Source organism: Dreissena polymorpha, chromosome 4, assembly GCF_020536995.1.
Source record: "Dreissena polymorpha isolate Duluth1 chromosome 4, UMN_Dpol_1.0, whole genome shotgun sequence".
NCBI lineage: Eukaryota > Metazoa > Mollusca > Bivalvia > Myida > Dreissenidae > Dreissena > Dreissena polymorpha.
Genome location: NC_068358.1, coordinates 126,995,286 through 127,001,934, shown reverse-complemented (window position 1 = coordinate 127,001,934; position 6,649 = coordinate 126,995,286).

The following is a 6,649-nucleotide window of genomic DNA, read 5'->3' as shown; positions in this document are numbered from 1 at the left end:
TACAGACTATTTATGTACACACTCTGATAAAAGTTAAAATGTTGGTTAGTGTTCTGAATCATTCATGTGTCTACATAAAAATCTGATTTTGCAACAAGCTCTTTACAGTGACTGATATTGAAATATGTCAAGTAAACATATTAAGAATTAAATACAAAGAGACATACACTTAAAAAGTTCATAGCTACATATCACATTTATCCACTTTACATTTGTATGCAGTATAACACTCAATCATAGAAGTTGATTTGTTGTACACCATATTACAACACTTATAAAACTTCAGTTGTTGTATGCCATAAGACAATTATAAAACAATGACAAAATGAAAAGAAAACTAAGCTTGGACGGTTTTGCAAAAAAAATCCAAATCACACGTGGCAAAGATACGGTTTTGTTTTTGTACTAGCTAGCTATTATGCATAATTTCTATCATTAAAGTAACTGTGTATTATCTGTCATTGCCGTTCAAAGCAAATGTTTTGCCAGTGAGCATCATGTAATGTCAGATCTGCAAAATGTCTGTGATATTATAATTAATTTTGTTAAATAATATGCCACAGTTTTCAAACCAATAATTATAAAACATAATTACGCTGTGGTTTATTGGGTCTATTTGCATGGAATGTTTGATTTCATATATTTAACCAGGTTTTCCGAAGGAAAAAAATGGTTATTAGATTGGCGAATGCGGGCGAGCTGGCTGGCGGGCGGGCGGAACAAGCTTGTCCGGGCCATAACTATGTCGTTCATTGTCATATTTTAAAATCATTTGGCACATTTATTCACCATCATTGGACGGTGTGTCGCGTGAAATAATTTTGCGATATCTCCAAGGTCAAGGTCACACTTTGAGTTCAAAGGTCAAAATTGGCAATAAATGAGCTTGTCTGGGCCATAACTATGTCATTCATTGTGAGATTTTACAATTATTTGGCACATTTGTTCACCATCATGGTACGGTGTGTCGCACGAAAGAATCACGTCAATATCTCCAATGTCAAGGTCACCACAACTTAAAATAGATTTATTTTGAAACAAACTTACAAAGGGGGTTAATTTTGTTTGTTCATTTCAAAAGTTCAGTTTGAGTTGTCTCCCTAAATCAGATTTTTTTCACAATGAAAACCTGGTTTTGTGACAATTTTGTCCCTTGTTTATTCATTCTATTGTGGATTTCAGAATTTTTGGCATACATAAATTTTTATACAGAAATAAGTGAAAACTAAACTCTGGATACGTCTACAATTCAAAAAGTATTTTAGCAAGGTTGATAGAAATCTGTACGTATCAGTAGAGGGGCATATGGGAAATATTTCATTTTTAGTGGGACAAAAAATGTGGTTGCTTTTGTTACAGCAATAAGTTTGTAAAAAACTGAAATCTGTATCTTTTGACAACTCAAAATATATATGGCAGCTTACTCTGAAAGAATTTACCTGATAGTGGACTTGCTGTGTTGACAGTAGCAAAGTAAAAATGGCTATGTGCAAACAGCATAAAACCAGAACAGCCTGCGAGTAACTTGAAGTCTTTTCAGGATTTATGCTGTTTGCTGCTTATCAGTATCGAAGGGTTTGTAATGAAGCCTTACAAACTTAAATCTAGTAAGAAAGGTCTATAATTATATGTAACTTTCTAAGGGACTACAAATGCATCAAAATACGTTTCAAAGTGGTAAAGGGTTAATATACACTCATTATTCTGATGTGATGTATGTCACACGGGATTTCATTGCTGCCTGTGAGCATTAAGGGCTTACATAGATCGAAGGCAAGTTTCAATAGTATATTCACTAGTAAGTAACAAACTGTTATCATTTAGATTGTTTAGTTTTGTTGTAAGGTGCTGAGTTAAATTCTTCAGGAAATATTGGTGTTAAATTTGTATTATCTGTATTGTTGTATTGTTTGTGAAGTATGTTATTTTTGGGGTCAGAAGATGTGTCGTCAATACAAATTAGGCTCTCATTGGAAAGACCATTACTTAGCAGCAGAGGTGAGATGTAAAACACGTGTCTATGTGAACAGTATTTGAGATTTGCATGTGCAGTCCATGTTAAAGTATGTGACATCTCTGACAAAGACGGTTACAGGGAATAAGGTCCAGAAGCAATGATCATAACACTGGCTCTCCTGGATTGTTTACAAATCTGGTTTGGTATCTACTTCAATTAAAAATAACTCGCAACCTTGTCAATTAGCGAGTACATTTGATAACAGAGCGAGAATCATTCAGGAGAATATAATGCATAATGGCTAGTAATGTATTTAGGAGAATTCAAATTGTGCATGTAATAAGATTTAAATTTAAAAAATATTGATTTTTTTTTATACATATTTTTAGAATAACGGTTAAATTTAATTATTTCTACATAATTAATTAATGAAATAAAGAATGTATTTTGATGTAAATTGTTCAGACTAATGATGTTTATGCAGTTACTTTATTGCAAAGATCAATAAATTATTATGTTGTAAGTATTCAATATACAGGTTGTTGAACGTGTAATTGTGTGCAAAATTGACCCTTTAAGTCTGATTTGAAGTTCACCTGAATTTATGTTCAATTCCAAAGAGATTCAGTTATTCTTGTTCTAGTTTGATGTTCATATTTATGTACAGAATAAGTTAGCACAGAATAAATTAATGTGAAAGACGTTTTCTTTATCCTTTGTGATATTTATACCACAACTACCAGTAGGTAGTGTGGCGGTCTATTCATTATTGGTGAGCACTGCCGGTTTGTCCCTAATATTTTATCATACCATTACATCGATGGATATTATGTGCCTGATATGTTAATGTTTATCACCTCAAAAGTGCAAACTAAATCAAGGTTTGGAAGAACCTCATATTATTTTTGGAATATTTTTCAGAATAAATTATAAGGTAATACGTTTTGGTAAAATAGAATTGGATCAAAGGAAACAAGCACTTTGATACCACAATGTAGTACATTTTGGAAACAAAAAGCAACAAAAACAGAATTATTTTTTAGCTCACATGAGCACAACGTGCTCTGTTGAGCTTTTGTGATCGCCTTTTGTCCGTCGTCCACATTTTGCCTTGTGAACACTCTAGAGGTCACATGTATTGTCTGATCTAAATGAAATTTGGTCAGAACATTTGTCTCATTGATACCTCGACTGAGTTCGAACACTGTAGAAGTCACATTTGATGCCCAATCTTCAAGTAACTTTGTCAACATGTTTGTCTAAATGATATATTGGTCGAGTTCAAAAATGGTTCCGGTCCGTTGAAAAACATGGCCGCTAGGGGGAGGGGTAGTTTTCCTTATATGGCTATAGTAAAACCTTATTAACACTCTAGAGGTCACATTTATTGTCCAATCTTCATGAAATTTGGTCAGAAGATTGGTCTGTATGATATCTTGGATGAGTTCGAAAATAGTTACATTTGCTTGAAAAACATGGCTGCCATGGGGCGGGGCATTTTTCCTTATATGGCTTTAGTAAAACCTTGCGAACACTCTAGAGGCCACATTTATTGTCCAATCTTCATGAAATTTGGTCAGAAGAATGGTCTCAATGATATCTTGTATGAGTTCGAAAATTGTTACGTTTGCTTGAAAAACATGGCTGCCAAGGGGCGGGGCATTTTTCCTTATATGGCTATAGTAAAATCTTGTTAACACTCTAGAGGCCACATTTAGTGTCCAATCTTCATGAAACTTGGTCAGAAGATTCATCCCAATAATATCTTGGACCAGTTAAAAAATGATGCCGGTTGGTTAAAAAACATAGCCGCCAGGGGGCGGGGCATTTTTCCTTAAATGGCTTTACTAAAACCTTGTTAACACTCTAGAGGCCACATTTATTTTCTGATCTTCTTGAAACTTGGTCAGAAGATTTGTCCTAATGATATCTTGGATGAGTTCAAAAATGGTTTCGGTTGCTTTAAAAACATGGCCACCAGGGGGCGGGGCATTTTTCCTTATATGGCTATATATCGTGCTTTTGTAAAACCTTGTTAACACTCTAGAGGCCACATTTATTGTCCGATCATCATGAAACTTGGTCTGATGATTTGTCCCAATGATATATTGGATGAATTCATAAATGGTTCTGGTTGGTGGAAAAACATGACCTTCAAGGCATTTTTCCTTATATAGCTATAGTTAAACCTTGTTAACACTCTAGAAGCCGTATTTATTTTCCGATCTTCATGAAACTTTGTCAGAAGATTTGTCCCAATGATATTTTGGACAAGTTTGAAAATGGTTCCAGTTGCCTGAAAAACATGGCCACCAGTGGGCGGGGTATTTTTCCTTATATGGACATATGAATCTTCATGAAACTTTGTCAGTATATTTGTTTAAATGGTATCTTGGATGTGTATGAAAATGGTTCTGGTCTGTTGAAAACGTGGCTGCCAGGGTGTTCACTAGTCATGAAAGTTGGTAAGAACATTTTGTTCTAATGACATCTTGGGCTGCACAGAACAGGTCAGTTCCTTTGAATCTCAGGTGAGCGACTTTTGCTCTTTATGTCACAATTGACACGTCAAACCAAATATTCATCAGGGATTATATTTCTTCTTTTTTTTATTGCATCACAGAGATAAACAGAAAAACAGCCTCAACTGATAACACACAAGAATAGGGCATTAACCTGTTATTCTCTATGTCTGCTCTTAAACATTCCCAAGCAGTGAAAGTTTTACATGGCATGCAAGAACAACATGCAGGAATACTCTACAGATCTAGGGCATACTTTGAGGTCAACATAACCTTCTTGTCTTTTAACTTCCACATGCATAATTAAACAGATTTCAAGATAACCTGGCACAAATAATTAATATGAGACGGTGCATCTAATTCGAGAACTTTATGGTTGCTTAGAAATTCATATTGAACAAGACCTGTGTTTGTGAAACACAATACCCCCCCCCCTTGCAATTTGAAGCCACACAGCAGCTATTTTAAAGGAAATTTCTAGGTCCATTGCCCATAACTTCGTCAAAACTCAATGGAACCTAACGAAACTCCCACTTTATCTGTAAAAGTAAGTCATGTTGGTAGACTTACCAAAAAGCAGCTAAATATCTGGGAGTGTTTTGTAAAAAAACTCCGGAAAACAGTCATTATGGAGAAAATTTCTAATTCCCAAAGAAACTCGCACTTTATCTGCAAGTCATGTAGATAGACTGGCATACCAACAATCGGGTAAATATTTTAAAGCATTGCTTAAAAACCCTCTGTAATATAGACCATAACTTGGAAAAAAATCAATGGCCCCACACATCATTTGTAAGTCATGTAGGTAGACTCGCATACCAAATATCAGCTCAATATCCAAAAGCCTTGCATAAATAACCTCCGAAAAACGGTTATAATAGAGAAAAAATTTGTAAGTTCAAGGCCGATTACTATGCCAAAAATTAGTGGACAGGAATGAAACTCACACTTCCTCTGTGGGTTATGTAGGTAGAATCACATACCAAACATAAGCTCAATATCTGAAAGTTATACGTAAAAAAACTCCGGAAAACGGAATGATAGACTGCTATATGCAACCCCTATCGGGGGCATACAAATAACCGGTGAAAAATTCAGCATAGGTTGTCAAAGCTCTAAGAGTCAAAGCAATATGTTTTATATGGGTCCTAGTGTCCAAGATCACATGATGATCACAAGTAGAGGCAATTCGTCATGAACACTTCCAGTAATAATTTAAATGCTCTCATAGATATTGATTTTTACATTTAATGAAATACATATGTAAAATAGTTTATGTCTGCACAGAACAGTAAAGGTATATTTAACCCTTTCCCACTCAGAAGCAAAGTGAAAATGGCTATGTGCAAACAGCGTAAAAACAGAACAGCCTGTGAGTAACTCGCAGTCTGTTCAGGTTTTATGCTGTTTGCTGCTCATAAGTATCTAAGGGTTGGAAATGAAGCCTTAAAAAACTTGAATCTAGTAAGAAAGGTCGTAAATTAAATATAACTTTCTTATGGACTACAAATGCGTGAAACTACGTATCTAAGTGGTTAAGGGTTAAACTCCTTCATAGGATATGTTAACCCTTTGCATGCTGGGATATTTGTCATCTGCTAAAATGTCGTCTGCTGAATTTCTAAAATTAGCATTTTCTTCAATTTTGTTCAAAGAATATCAGAATAGCAAACAGTTTGGATCCTGATGAGATGCCACGTTCTGTGGCGTCTCATCTGGATCCAAACTGTTTGCAAAGGCCTTCAAAATTCGGTTCCTGCACTGAAAGGGTTAAAGAGATATGGATTACTGCCTGTACATATTATTAGTTACACTGTTAGTAACTGATGGTGTATGGGATATACACCCTCAGTAATTTCATACCATACTGGAGCTCAAGTATGGTATGAAAGTACTGAGGGTGTATATCCCATACACCATCAGTTACTAACTGTGTAACGATTATATCTCAACCGACTTCTCGATTACTCGGGATGTATGGAAAATGCACTATGGGCACGTGACCACTGTAAGCCAATCGGATTAGGTCATTTTAGTAGGAGGTGAGATATTAAACTACACATTCTTGAACTCTGTTTAGCTTTAATTGTTGGAAATGTTCAGCAGAAACTGGGAAAATAAAGTTAAAAAAAGAAAGCATATTTATTCTACTTTTTAAATAAATCTTTTT